The sequence below is a fragment of the Colobus angolensis genome, unplaced genomic scaffold (assembly GCF_000951035.1).
Source record: "Colobus angolensis palliatus isolate OR3802 unplaced genomic scaffold, Cang.pa_1.0 Scaffold289, whole genome shotgun sequence".
NCBI classification, from domain to species: domain Eukaryota; kingdom Metazoa; phylum Chordata; class Mammalia; order Primates; family Cercopithecidae; genus Colobus; species Colobus angolensis.
In genome coordinates, this window is record NW_012116143.1 from 1,639,163 (window position 1) to 1,655,009 (window position 15,847).

General features: G+C 40.7%; 1 pseudogene; it reads left to right on the forward strand.

Moving 5' to 3' along the window:
* Positions 1-13,329: 13,329 nt before the first annotated feature.
* LOC105516728 lies at positions 13,330-14,252 on the forward strand (annotated as a pseudogene).
* The last annotated feature ends 1,595 nt before the right edge of the window (positions 14,253-15,847 follow it).

The following is a 15,847-nucleotide window of genomic DNA, read 5'->3' on the forward strand; positions in this document are numbered from 1 at the left end:
TTAAGATGGCATATAAGCCCCGAAGTCTAACCACTTCTTTGATTTTTCACTTATTTTCCATGAAGCCTTCATGAATGGTAAAAATATTAACATCAAGTAAAATTGGTATGCTTTTCTTCTGTTAATCTGTCTTTTGTCAGTTTAATTCATAGGCCTCAGGTATAGAACCTAACAGGATAGGGAAATGTTTTTCTTCCCCTACAGTTATCAGTGCATAGATGGTATTTAAGTCCAAGAACTTGAGGGATCACTTGCCTCCCCCCACCCTCCAGAACATCTCACAGGCTTCTGCTTTTCATCCCACCTCTCTAATCCTTTCTTCTCAATCTTTCTTGCTGGGTTCTCCTCTTCCACTCTTCCTTCCAATGTTAGAATGCTGATAGCTTTCCTATCTATTTATATGCTTTAATCCATAACATGGAGCCCACAACTTAAATAAGGAATATTAGGTATTGATATCTAGGAGTTCCTTGGCCATCCCTGTAGGCCCTCCTCATGTCCTTTCCCACTGCTTCTGACTGCCTGCCTACTTTTCTTCACTCACTCTAGAATACTGCCCACCCTTCTGAATCTCTTCTCTTTGCCCCTGGGCTGTCACTTCTCCCTAGGGTTGCCTCTGAAATTCAGAATTTTCCTTGCTTTATACAGTAGACAAATTGGGCTCTTTATTCTCTATTGGATTCTTTTGGACATGTTTTTGTAAATTAAGAGATTCATTACCATGTTGTACTAAACAAAGCATCCTCCAATCTAGATCTCTTTCTGGAGGACTGATGAATAGGTAGGAACTTGAAAAATTCAGTTTCCTGGGAACTTCCACCTCAGTAAGTGGAAGGGGATAATATAGAAATGTATTCCTATTGATCAGACTTCTGCAAGCTGGGAGCTGATAGGTTTAGTTTTTTGTTCTAAATAATACTTTCTCTGGGTCCATTTTATATGTTAAACATATATATGTGACAAAATCAAAGGGAAAATTCTGGGGAACTAGAGCAAATAATGGATAGACGTTTTTTGGATGTCGTTTGTATAAAAGCATATTAGAATATGTAGTTAAGGTTAGTGATTTAATGTTATCACAAAGAAAAAATAAATTTAAAATAGATCTAATATAAAATGCAATGAGTCTAATATTATTTAAGAGGTAAATTAATATTTTAAAATAAGTTGATATTTCCACTCAAGAAGTGGCGTAAATTTAGCCAGGCATGGTGGCATGTTGTAGTCCCAGCTACAGGGAGGCTGAGGTGGGAGGATTGCTTGACCCCAGGAGTTTGAGGCTGCAGTGAGCTATGTTTGTGTCACTGCACTCCAGCCTGGGGGACAAAGCAAAACTTCGTCTCTTAAGAAAAGAAAAAAAAAAATGGCATAAATAAGACAATAAGTATATATCATTGAAAAATAAACACAAGCACTGTTTTGAAAAAGTGTAACAAATTTTAACTTGCTAATATTAGACTAAGGATATATAAAAACAGTCACTTCATCTTCTTAATTAAAATGGTAATTATTTTGTTATTTTGAACAGAAAAGGTACTGTGAAGGACCATGTGCCACGTTGGGCCTGCCTGAATAACTGCCAGACCCTACAGGACTAACCAGCTCGGGGAATCTCTACCTTTGGAGAACCAGGAGGCCACCATGACAACTCTGAGTTCAGTAGACTCCTAGGAGAGCTGTGATTCAATTGCCAGGAAGCCAGGATCAGAAAGTTCTTGCCAGCACTGCTACCATTGCCTCCTACTCTCACAAAGATCAAGACTGCACGCTAGAGTGATGCTGTGGAAAAACCATTTCCATGACCTTGCTGGGCAGCAGCAGCGGGAAGATGGCCTCCTCTTCACATTTGTCCTCCTGATATTCTACCAGTGCATCTAATTAGAACTGGAATGCTAGTTGAGGGAGTCTGGGAAATGAAGACTAGCTTTCCATCTTTTGCTATGTGCCAGTTGACCATATCTAATATCACTGTCTTCTTTCTTAGGGTAACCACTTCACTCCTACCTTTTCGCCTTCCTAAAGAACCACTGTGAGACCACTCTTCTCCTGTCACTCCCCTACCTCACCATGTATGCTTCCACACCCACGTTTTCTTTTTTCTTTTTTTTTTGCTTCTCCTTTCCACCTGGCCTATCCTTCAAGGGTCAGGTTAACATGTTACCCCCACAATGGAAGCTTCTCTGACTTATTTCTTCAGCAAACTCAATTGACCCTTTTTCTGGGCTCCTACAACATTTTGTAAAAATCACTGCTATAGTACATATAATTGACATCATAAGTTATTGTTTTTCTTTCTGCCAGACTGTGAGCCTTTCAAAGGCAGGTACTATGTTTTAGTTTTCTGTTCTCAATGTCTAGTCCAGGGTCTGGCTCAGAGTGAATAAATGTTGATGGAGTGAATAATAAATGATGAAAATGGCATAATCTTAATCCTCTGGAGCTTTAGTAAGTGAGGGAAATGTATTTATAAGGCAGACAAAATTCTACTGGGAAGTCTTCATCATATCCCAAAGGCTCTATTTTCTATATAGTCCTCTGTGGAATTTAGAGACAACCAATTTGACAAGAGGCTCCCCTAGATTTGGTTGAGGAAGCCCTTCCCTGTGAAAGAAGAGAGATTCTGTGAATTAGTCATTTGCCTAGTTTCTTGTAAGTGTAGACTTACCTGAGAACAGAGACATGTAAGCATCCACCTCTCAACCTATCTCCAATCTAGCAATTTGAGAGGAAGTATAGGGTTTGGCAAAGCTAAATCTCCAAAACGAAAACCTCTTGGGCAAGTAAAGGCAGCTAAACCTCATAAGTTGTTAGTATAAGCAGACTTTGTTTCTGTGCAAGCCCATCTATTAACATGGACAGGCATGATGGCTCATGCCTGTAATCCCAGCTTCTTGGGACATTGAAGTGGGAGAATCTTGGTTGAGCCTAGGAGTTCAAGCTATGATAGTGCCAGTGCACTCCAGCCTGGATGACAGCAAGATCCTGTCTCGAAAACAAAAACAGAAGATGGAAAGGGGAGTGGGATGGCAAAGGTCAAGAAGAAAGATTCAGCACAGAATCCAGGGAACAGAAGTTATGAGGGCCAAGGAAACCAGGACTTCCAGACCTGGACCTCACTTGCCGATTGGGAGAAAAGTCCTCAAACCTATTCCTTCTTACACTGGCCTCAGATGATTTTCTGACAACTCTTGTGCTCATGTGCTGTTGTTCAGCTGGTGTTTGATAATGTGAATGTCTCTGAAATGAAAAGAACAATAGGCCAGTAAACCTTATAGCCTGGATATTTTATCTTTTAGGTAAATATTTAAATAATTTGGCAGAGGCTGTTGTAAGTAGTAATTATGCGTCTACCCCTAAATTAAGGCTACTAGTTATTCAGTTATTTTTCCTTGAGTATTTATATAAGAAACTACTAAACTATAACATTTTATAATATTCTGTGACATATAAGATGTTCCGCTTCCTGTGGCTCCAGTTATTCTATTTTTTTTGTTTGTTTTTATACTACATATTGCCTCTAGGTTATACAAGTTTTTTCCTTCCCCTGGTAAATGAAATCACTATATTTAAAGTGATATATTGGTATATTTTAGGGCAAACAGCAAAATAATAATAATAATAATAATAATAATAGGTTCCTTACCTAAGCTATACCTCCTAAGGAAAGGGATTTGGGGGTCTTGATTTTTCATCTGCCAAGTAGAAAACCTTCTATCCATTTTCACCCAGGAATTGACAATCTGAAGGTCACTGTATTTGGTGCTCGAATGTCATAATGAAACAGTCCCCAGCTGAGATCTCTTCAGATTATTGCAAGGGCAAACCAGGATTACTGAAATATTTTCACATACAATTGTTATATTGACCTTCAACTTCTGATAATAAAATAAATGCTGAAATTTTAGAGTGTGCTTTTAAGAAATGCCTGAATAAGCCTACATTTGACTAATCAAAGGATAAGTTTACTTGTCCAGTTTTAAATTCAAGCATGAATATACTTTTTGTAATTAATATGTATTTTCACACTCTCTACAAACCAATATTGTAATAAGTGAATTTTGCTGTCATAGTTTTTATATTTATTTTTATTTTTCCCAACTTGTCCTTTTGAAATGCTTTCAGACTTACTGAGAAAGTTGCAAAAACTAATATGAAGGATTTTCACATACTCTTTACCTAGCTTCTACAAATGTTATATAACTATGGTACCGTTTTTGAAACAGGAAATGAACTTAGTATTAGTAAGTAATCTATAGACCTTATTCAGATTTTGTTAGTTGTCCCATTAGTGGACTTTTTCTGTTCAGGATCCAGTCCAAGCTCACCAGTTGCATTTCGTTTTCATGGTTCCTTGGTCTCCTTTAATCAGAGACAGTTCCTTAGTTTTTCTCTTTCATAACTTTGACTCTTTGAAGAGTACTGGCCAGTTATTTTGCAGAATGTTCTTCGATTTATGTTTGATATTTCCCGATGATTTAATTCAGGTTATACATTTTGTCAAGAATATCATAGAAGCAACGTTGTACTTCTCAGTGTGTCTTGTCAGGAGGAATGTGGTTGATGTGTCTCATCATTGGTAATGAGGCACTTTGATCACTGAGTTAAGATGGCATCTGGCAGGTTTCACTGCTGTGAAGTTACTGTCTTTCCTTTGAAATTAATATGCATCTTATGAGGGGATACTTTGAAACTATGTAAATATTCTGTTTTTCATTATACTTTTGTCTATTAATTTTAACATCAATTAATTATCTCTGCCTGACATAATTGTTACTGTGGTGTTTACCAAATTGTGATTTTCTATTTCTGTCATTCCTTCTACATTTATTGAGATACTACTGTATGGAAGAGTTTATTTACTCATTTACTTATTAAATTATCAATTTGGCCTGATCCTCTAGAGACTATCAGAAGTGGTTTGTGAGTGAGAGTCAACATGGTGACCTTTGTGTACTGCACTTTCCAGCTCACCCCATGAAACCTGCTCCCTTTTGTGATAACTGTGCAGCTAGATTATTTTGGGGGTGAAGGATGGGATGGGGGTGCAGTGTCTGGAAAAGAGCTTGTGTAGTTTTGTGGAGAGAACCTAAGGAACATCCATCTACCATGGTTCTGTTGGCATCCAATGATTTATACCAAGGGTGAACAGCTTTCCAAGAAAAAGACTTTGAATTCTGTGAAAGCATATAAAACATGGTCTGATGGACTAGTGTGGTCCTCATGGGGGCAAGAGTTTTGGAAAGAACAGTGTGGGACATAAGAGGAAGGAGCACTCTGTAAAAGAAGGAGGAGCCCAGCCTGGCAAGTTAGACCCAGAAATAGAGCAAGGGCTTCAGACTCTAAAATCTCAGCAAGGAGATTTTAGATTGTTGCTATAGAATTTACCTCAACACAGACTTCTAGCAGTAAGTATTACCCTTGGCAAAAGTCATTTAGCGTATTAATTAAAGGAACTGTGAGAGTAAATGGTCTGATACATTAGATCCACACAACCTTACTGTGGGACCCCGTACTGCTGTACCTGAGTGTAATCTAGATGGGGTATTGTTCTTTTCATTTTGTAAGGTCAGCTGTTTGGATCTGTAGCCTCAAGGACACTTCAGTTCCAGCTTTACCAGTACAGCTGCAGGACTGTAGCTCATTGACACTAGATGTAGCTCTAGGCATTGTTGAGTTTCCACTCCACCAGTAGACAGGGGATAGCCATGGGCTCAGGAGTTGTTTCAGTTCTGAGTGATACTTCTATGGAACCACCTGCTGCAGAGGCTGTGGAGTCCTAGTTCGGCTCACCAGAATGAGAAATAATGACAATGACTGGCTCAGAGGCACATGTAATATCCCTGAAGTTTTTAGCAAATTGATCTCTCAGAAAAAAAGGCCGTTGCCAGATGACAGCCCTTTGGCCTTGGACTTCCCAGCCTCCAGAACTGTGAACCAATAAATTTCTGTTCATTATAATTAAAAAAAAAAATGGATCTCTTACATACAGTTAAGCAAGTAGGAGGGAGGGTACTATTGAGGCTTAGATATTAATATTATGTTAAACAATTTTAAATTGGGAGACCATTAGGCTGGAGTGGTTTCAAGCAGGTTAAGTTCCTATATAAGTAAACTGAAGCCCAATATGAGCGTGAGGCACTCATATTGCTGGAAGAGTGTAAATGGGTGCAATCTCCAGAAAATGCAATTTTGCAACATCTGTGAAAATTTTAATTACATAAGCCCATTGGCCCAGAATTCCACTTGCAAGAATGTGTCCTACAGATATGCCTGTACCCATAATGAAATTGTATACGCCTTACATGATAAAAAGATTGTAAAGAGCCTGAAAAAGTCTGTCAGCTGGCTAAATAAGACTGGTTAAATAAATCATGATAGGTACATATAATGGAATGTCATACAACATTTTAAAACAGTGAGGAAGCTCTATAAGTACTGTTGTGAAATAATCTCTAGATATTTTAGGTGAAAAATTTCCAATGTAGTATGTTAACATTTGCAATAAAAAAAGAGGTTAAAAAGAATATATGTACATTTTTGCTTGTTACAGAAAGGGATTTGGTGGCAGGAGGACAAAGTCGGAACAGAGGTTTTTCACTGTATACCTTCTTGAGCCATGCATGTAACCATATGCCCTAATTTTTTTAACTACAAAATTTAAATTAAAAAAAAACACAAAAACCCCGATGCGACAACAGCAGCCACAGTGGCTGAAGATGAGAGGACTCCTGTGCCAGCCAAGGTGGAAGCAGAAATTACTCCCCAGTCCCCACTGACTGCAGGAACAGGAGGGCCACACACCCATTTGGTGGCCACAACATTGAAAGCTGAGACAGCAGGACTGGTCTGGACCTGAGGAGTCAAAGACAACACTTGCAGCCAGGCCTGGCACTTGCATAGGGGCAAAATGTCCCAAGCTAGAGGAAATGGATAAGAATTGGGTACACATCACCTGTATTGGGAATGAACAAATGTGTTCTGAATATTTGGAAAAAGCAGACATTCTAGGGGTAGGGAGTTCTAAAGCTTTGGTGCACTTGAATGGATAAACTTCCCAGAGCAGAGTTTTCGAAGCATGGCTCCCTGTGGTTCACCTCTACAAAGCTTAACCTACCTTCTGCTTAGGCAGAGTGAAGAGGCACCTCAGCATAACTCAGATCACAATGGAAACATGTCATTTCTTAAAAGCTGTCAAGGAATTGGTGTGAGGTTTAAAAACGTCTCTGAGCTTGATAGAAGGAAGGTAGGCAGTGATAGTTCATGCTCCATTTCCTCCAGACACTTATCATTTTCCTTTCTCAACCTGGTTTGATATTACGATTTCTTTTGCTTCATTTGTTAAGTTCCCTTACAGTACTTGTTCACAATTGAGCGAAGAGCTGTTCTCTGCTCATAACCTTGGAAATAGGGGAGTGTTTCGGAAATGACACAACAGAGCATTAAGCCGTGAAACAAGAAAGGGAACTTCAGATAGAATTACAACAATCATTTGAGAATCTCACTGAGAGCTAAAAAAAGCCACACACATAGAGGAGTGGTTTTAAATTTTTTTTTTTTTTGTACTTTGTTGAGTTTCCTGCTTTTAGTTTTCCTAACTTAGCCACAGAAAGTGTAGGCATGAAAAACATATTGGCTGGATTTCCTGTAAGACTTTCGCTTTTTAGAAAACAAGGAAACAAACTCAGATTTTGTCATTCTAGCACCTAAGGCATAGTTCTTGCCTCTTTTCATTACTACACACACTCACATACACCACATACACACACATATACATACACGCACACACATATGTTTGTGTTTGGATAGATAGAGATACATGTCATAGACTATTAACTACTAGGGATCTTATAGATCATAAGTTGATGTCTTCATTTCAGAGATTAGAAAATGAAGGATTAAACAAGTAAAATGAGTAGAATGACCCAGTTGGAATTTAAATCTAGATTTTCTAGCTCCTAGTGAAGGGCTCCTTCACTTGTGAAGCCCTGCCAACGGGCTTGTAAAGTCCCTCTCCTTTTAAGGAGTGTTCCCTTGAACTTAGTACAGTATTATGGTTTCTTGATGGTTCAGACAAGTCCTTGACATGGTGTTCCTTTGGCAGGCACATGGGAACAGAATGGTGTAGCAGTTGCTGTATTATCTCTAGTAGCATGTGACAAAAGAGCTGTTTTGGACATTCAAGCATTCATCTTTTTCCTGAATATCATTTACTCATGCATGTAGAACCTGTGTTAGGTTCTGAGGTGCAAAGATACTTAAAAGAATATTTACAGTAAGATCCCAGAGGGGGAGAGAGAGGAATAAGCGAGCATTGGATATATACCAAAATATTAACCACAGTGGAATTAAAGGCTACACTTTCCCATCTCCTTTTTTTTTTTTTTTTTTTTGGTTAATCTTAAATGTCTACATTCTGTATAATGAACATTTATTGCTTTTAGAATTTAAAAAACTTGGCCGGGCACGGTGGCTCACACTTGTAATCCCAGCACTTTGGGAGGCCGAGGCGGGCGAATCACCAGGTCAGGAGATCGAGACCATCCTGGCTAACACGGTGAAACTCCATCTCTACAAAAAATTAGCTGGGCGCGGTGGTGGGCACCTGTAGTCCCAGCTACTCAGGAGGCTGAGGCAGGAGAATGGCATGAACCCGGGAGGTGGAGCTTGCAGTGAGCCGAGATCGCGCCACTGCACTCCAACCTGGGTGACAGAGTGAGACTCTGTTTCAAAAAAAAAAAAAAGAATTAGAAAACTTATTTTTAATTTTAAAAATTGACTAAGACATGTTATGATTTAAATATATTTGTCCCTTCAAAATTCAAATGTTGAAACTTAACCCCCAAGTGGATGGTATTCAAAGGTGGGACCTTTGGAAGATGATTAGATCCTTGGGAGGCCTGAAATCAGATGTCTGTATTTTTTGGTTACATCATTCAATAAATTCCACTTATGATTTAGGCCAGTTTGAATTGGGTTTTGTAATAGTGTGTATGTGTATAAGTCAGGATCCTGGCAGTACACAAATGGCACACTTAATGATGTAACTGAGGAGATAGTGAAGGACCACACACAGATACAGGGATTAAGAGAAACCCATGAGAACTACAAATATGAGGGAGCCTTCTCATCCCTAGGCCTGAAAGGACAAAGGGAAAAACTGATTTCCCAGAATGTAAAACTTGGGAAGAGATGTGGCTGTAGCTTCAGGAGAGGGCTACCTGACAGGAGCTGTGGCCTCCATGAGCAAAGCAGCCTGGGAAAGCAGGAAGGGGACCAAGAAATCAACACTCCCTCCCCTGTTTCCTCCCACTCCTCAAACTCCTCTTGGTGGTTCCATTGGCTGACCTTGAGTGGAAGTTAGAGAGAAGGGAGGCCATTTGAACAGTCTATTGAAGTTAGCCTCTTGGACACTGAGCATGATGGAGAGGGTGAAGAGAGGATCTGGAGGGGCCATGGAGAACATTCATCATCCTGTGATTCTAATACAGTCATTCATTGCTTAACAACAGGGATGTGTTCTGAGAAATGCCTTCTTGGGAGACACGTCAGTGTGTGCACACCATAGTATACTTACACAGACCTAGAAGGTGTGGCCTATTGTACACCTAGGCTACTTGCTACAGCCTGTTGCTCCCAGGTCACAAACCTGTATAATATGTTACTGAACTAAATACTGTAGACAGTTGTAACACAGCAGTATTTGTGTATCTAAACACATCTAAACATAGAAAAGGGACAGTAAAAGTACAGTATTATAGTTTTATGGGACTAACGTCGCATATGCAGTCTGTCATTGACTAAAATATCATGAAGTGGTGCGTGACCGTTTATTTTTTACAAAGTACCCTGGTATACTAAAAAACAGTTGATAAAGAAATGACTATAATGATCATCACAACAGAGTGATTACCTTAAATTATTAAATCACTCAATCCCACTTATTGAGCATTCATTGTTTTGAGCACTTTGAAATAGTGCAAGGAATTTAGAAGTTATATTTGCTCATCTCAGGGGGATAACAACCAAAAAGGGTACATAAATCCTGGAATAAAGACTTTTTTCCCCATATACTCCCAGGACTAAAAATGTTGCCTTTTAGTCCTGTTTAGAATTGTCTTTTGGATTTGCTGATAAACCCTCTTATGTCTGTATGACTTACACAATCAGATATTGGCTGATGCATTCAGATCCTGTGCTGTGAGTCTTTATTTATTTATTTGCTTTCTCAATTAAATGAATGGTTTTGGTGACAAACCACTGGTGTTAACACAAACAGCTAAGCTGATCATTTAGGAAAAGCTCAACATTAAAGGATTCTAAGTCTATTGTTAGGCTATGGCAGTAACTCCAATCTCATTAACAATTAACCACTCAATCTCAATCATCACCTAATTCATAAGAAAAAAACTACCATAAATAAAAAGTTCTTGACTGGGGGCAGTTGCTCATGCCTATAATCCCAGAAATTTGAGAGACCAAGGCAAGAGGATTACTTGAGCCCAGGGGTTCAAGACCAGCCTGGGTAACATGGAGAGATTCCTTCTCCACAAAAAATGCAAAAATTGCCTGGGCCAAGGTGGTGCATGCCTGTGGTCCCAGCTACTTTTGAGGCTGAGGTGGGAGGTGGGAGGATTGCTTGAGCCTAGGAGATAGAGGTTGCAGTGAGCGCCATTGCACTCCAGCCTGGGTGGCAGAGTGAGACCCTGTCTAAAAAAACAAAAACAAAAACGAAAACCACACACATGTTCTTTCTGCTGTTTGGAAGGAAGCTATTTCTATTTATTCGGTGTTTGGGGACCTAAATATGTGTCTGAAAAGAAAATGTTGCTGTACTACAGGATGTGATTGAAGTCCTGAAAATATCAGGAAACTGTTCTCATTTGTTATTTGTCAAATTGTGCTAGTGCTTTCTGTAAACACTTGTAATCTCTGTTTTTGCAGGTGAAAGAAGACTGAAGCTGAGTTCTATTATCAAAGCAAAGTGCTGTACTGTATTGGAAATAACTCTAGCAAATACTGTGCTTCCTGCATAGAACCTGTTGGATTACTCACACAAATGTCAAAGAACAGGTTGACATTTTAGCAAGTGATCAACCTGGCCCATATAGTTTTTACACTTTGCAGGGTTCAGAGAGCAGTCGAATGTTGTTTTTAGCCTATGATCCAAAGCAGCTAATGACAGAATCTACCTTAGAACATAAACAGGCTTCTGATTTATAACACAAGGCTAAACATTGCCTTGTAGATATTGTGTGATGTGTCCAGTTACATTAATGAAATAGCTTTGCAACAGTGTGGAGTCAAGACTTAGGCTTAAAACAGAGAATTTGAGGATTGAGATAAGTCCAGAGAAGCAGCAAGATGGAGTGCAGATGCAAGAGAAAAGCTATGTCAATGCCATATTATAAATATAGCTCATAGACAGCATATCCTAGTGTGTGTCTGAAGAGGCCTGTGCCCTTGAGAAAAGGGGAGATTATCACCTTGTCCCCCAGTGTCATTTGCATAAATTCCTAGAGACCTTGGGGCAGTGAGTAGGAGATTGGTTGAGATGATCATTATAGGAAAATTGAATAACTTAACGTATGGATATCTTACTGTTACAGGAAATGCTTAGGAAGTGAGGTACTCTGAATTTAGAATGTGATGGCCTAAGGGATTCGGAGTCAAGAAGCAGGACATGGGATGAAGGTACATCTGCTGTCAAGCTGGTCATTACGACAGGGAGAAATATCCTTCCACAGATTGAGATTGGTGAGACTTCCAAGAGTTGAATGATGGTCCCATTGGACGAAACTCTTTGGGGTGAGTTTGCTTGTGTGGGAAAGACAGAACTCAGAGCCCTAATTTAGGCAAACTGCAAGATGGGTTCAGCAGGAGAAAGTGGCTGGAAATGGAGAGGGACCAGGAGCCAAGTGGGTGACTATCTGCCAGGTGCTCTCCTGAGGGTACGCATCTTCCCTTGTGGTGTGACTAGAAAGAGGGATTCCAAAGCATGGTCCCTTCTCCTCCACCTGGCACACATCAATGCTTCCCTCTTTTCCTGTGAGCCAAGATAGAAGGTCTGGTCCAGAACGGAAAACATGGGTGGAGGGGTGAGTCAGTATTGCTTTTCATTTTGGTGACTGGACTCAGTTTAAAAGATGGATGTCTTAGGGCAGTAGGTAGCATGGTTTTCCTAGCTTTGTTGTCACAGGTGATAGAAGCTGGACCATAAGTTAGGGTCACAGCTCCCTTGATTCTCCTTCTTTGTTCTCCTTCCTCTTTCACAACTCTCTCTCCTAGGTACTTTTAGTCAGGCTACAGATGGAATTTTGGGCATTTGCTCCAGAGAGAATTTTCCTGGGTAGCTTTTGTGTCAAACAGACTTCATTACGCATTTTTCTTTGCTTGTGGCCTCTCTCCTGACACAGATGCACGGGTCCCTTGTAGCCCACAGCCCCCAGTGTCACACATTAGTGGCACAGGCTAGGTTTTGACATTGGTTTCATGTACCCAGTGAAGAGCACTTTCTCTAAAACAGTTTAACGGCAGGACGTATATTGTTATGAGCACGGAGGCCTCCAGTACTGGAGCATCCGTTGCTGATCCCCAGAAGGGAGACATACTCTCTTTTTGTGTTTCCAAAGGCATACTCTTAGGGGGCAGATAGAAAGATATACAGTTAAGAAGTAGGGTTTTTAGGTTCTGTTAACAGCTGGTTTATTACCTTTTCTGGAACTTTCTCACCCTTTCTGCAGTGAAATAGGCTATTTCTCTATGTAGGAGTACACCTGTGGGGGGAAAAATGTGTGGAAACCTAACTGTTCCCAAAAAAGGAGCACAAAAAGAAGGACATCTGAGATTGCTGAATACTTTTTAGAGGACAAAGAACTTAGAATGTTGAGAAGGGACTTACAGGGAACGAGCTGATAAAAGATTTGAGCGTCATCTAGTATTTACCCTTTTTTCCTCAAATTTGAGTTAGCTGAATACACACACACACACACACACACACACACACACACACGAATATTGCTGCTTATGATAAATGCTCTAATCAACAAAATTTACTGGATCATAAGTTCTGCAAAGGTAGGGCCCGTGGTGTTCTCCTTTTATGCTTAGCCTGTAGCACCAGGCCTGGCACATAGATTCTTAGTAAATATCTACTGAGTGAATGAATTGTTGAACAGCTCATACTGAAGAACTGATTCTGATAATCTGCGGAATGCTTCAAAAGAGAATGAATACAACACATATATTAAAAGAGGAGGCAGTCTGCAGCCACTGCCACCTCTGCCACCACCAGCTATGCTGGTGAGCATCCCCAGGTAGCTCACTGGAAGTTGTTTTCAACCATATCCAGCCCTTGCCAAATACATCCTATTTGTCACACATCCAATGTGAGGTCCCTTCAGCTATAAGGTGGGCACCATGGTGGAGAAGTTTGACTGTCTCTACTGCAGGGACCCGTTGCAGAGGAAAAAGTATGTGCACAAGGGTGACTACCACTGCTGCCTGAAATGCTTTGACAAGTTCTGTGCCAACATCTGCATGGAATGCTGCAAGCCCATCCGTGTGGACTCCAAGGAGATGCACTATAAAAACTGCTTCTGGCATGATCCCTGCTTCCACTATGCCAAGTGCCTTCACCCCTTGGCCAATGAGACCTTTGTGGCCAAGGACAACAAGATCCTGTGCAACAAGTTCGCCACTCAGGAGGACTCTCCCAAGTGTAACGGATGCTTCAAGCCCTTTGTGGCAGGGGATTAAAAATGGAGTACAAGGGGACCATCTCGCACAAAGACTGTAGCAACTGCAAGCAAGTCATGGGGACTGGAAGCTTCTTCTCTAAAGGGAAGGACTTCTACTGTGTGACTTGCCGTGAGACCAAGTTTGCTAAGTATTGCGTGAAGTGCAACAAGGCCATCATCACATCTGGGGGAGTCACTTACCAGGATGAGCCCTGGCATGCTGAGTGCTTTGTGTGTGTTACCTGCTCTAAGAAGCTGGCTGGGCAGCGTTTCACTGCTGTGGAGGACCAGTAACACTGCATGGATTGCTACAAGAACTTTGTGGCCAAGAAGTGTGCTGGATTCAAGCACTCCATCACCGGGTTTGGTAAACGCTCCAGTGTGGTGGCCTATGAAGGACCATCCTGGCACTACTGCTACTTCCACTGCAAAAAATGCTCCGTGAATCTGGCCAACAAGCACTTTGTTTTCCAGAAGGAGCAAGTATATTGCCCTGACTGTGCGAAAGAGTTGTAAACTGACAGGGGCTCCTGCCCTGTAAAATGGAATTTGAATTTTGTTCTTTGTGTCCTTACTCTCTGCCCTATACCATCAGTGGGGAAGAGTGGGCTTTCCCTTCCTTAAAGGTCTCCTCCTGTCTTTTCTCTCATTTGACGGTATTACTCAAATAAGGGCACACAGTGATCATATTAGGATTTAGCAAAAAGCAACCCTGCAGCAAAGTGAATTTCTGTCCAGCTGCAACTAAAAACCGAAAACGTAGGCAGATTGACTCTTCTGCATGTTTCTCATAGAGCAGAAAAGTGCTAGTCATTTAGCCACTTAGTGATGTAAGCAAGAAGCAGATGAAATAAAGACCTCACTGAGATGCCTCTTGCGACTCAGCTGGGACCTACCGTGTAGTCTTGCGACATGCAAGAGTTGTAGTGGCCGCTTCATCTCGGCGCTCACCCTCTTCTGTGAGCAGGAAAAGAACTTACTGACATGCATGGTTTAACTTCATCAAAACTCTAACCTTCCTTCTGTTCTTTTGTGCTTTCAAATGACTAACATGCACTTCCAGAAAATTAACATTTGAACTTAGCTGTAATTCTAAACTGACCTTTCCCCATACAAATGTTTGATTTCCCCATGAGGCGTGTTTTCTGAGCGTTCTACCATAAAGCGTGGAACATGCAGGCGATTTGGGAAGTGTAGGTAGATCTGAGAAAACGAACCTGTTTCAGAGGAACATTGTGACAGCAAATACTTCTGGAAACTTAACAAAACTAACCCTGCCGTCCTTTCTATTGTTTTTAATTAGGAATATTTTTGTTTTAATTGATAGCAAAATAGTTTGTAGGTTTGGAAACTTCATGAAAATATTCTGTCTATTTTATTTTATTTTTATTATTTTTTTTGAGATGGAACCTCGCTCTGTCGCCCAGGCTGCAGTACAGTGGCACATTCTCAACTCACTGCAACCTTCACCTCCCAGGTTCAAGCAATTCTCCTGTCTCAGCCTCCTGAGTAGCTGGGACTACAGGCCTGTGCCACCACACCTGGCTAATTTTTGAATTTTTAGTAGAGATGGGGTTTCAACATATTGGTCAGGCTGGTCTTGAACTCCTAACCTCAGGTGGTCCACCCACCTAGGCCTCCCAAAATGTTGGGATTACAGGTATAAGCCACCATGCCTGGCCTGCATGAAAATATTTTAGCCCTTTCAGATGTTCCTGTAGTGTTGAAATTCATCCTACGGAAGTACTGCGAAACTCTACAGGGGGAGTTGAGCAGGTGCCAGGGCTCTCATCAACATGGATATGACATTACAGAGCAGTGGCGAGTTGAATCCCTTGTAACGCAGTTGTCTGCTCTTTGTTCATGTGTGGATGAGGACCACCAAGTCCCTTCTACTGCGATTCCTAGGAATTTTCCTCAAGAGGAAATGCGGATTTCCACCTACCACTTACCTGAAATACAGGATCACCTCCTTACTGTACTCTACATTATTTTACAATGTAGTATAATGAGACAATATCAAAAGTAAGCAGGTAATGACAATGTGTACTAACATTCTTGTAGGAGTGGTTAGAGAAGCTGATGCTTCATTTCTACATTTGTCAATAGCC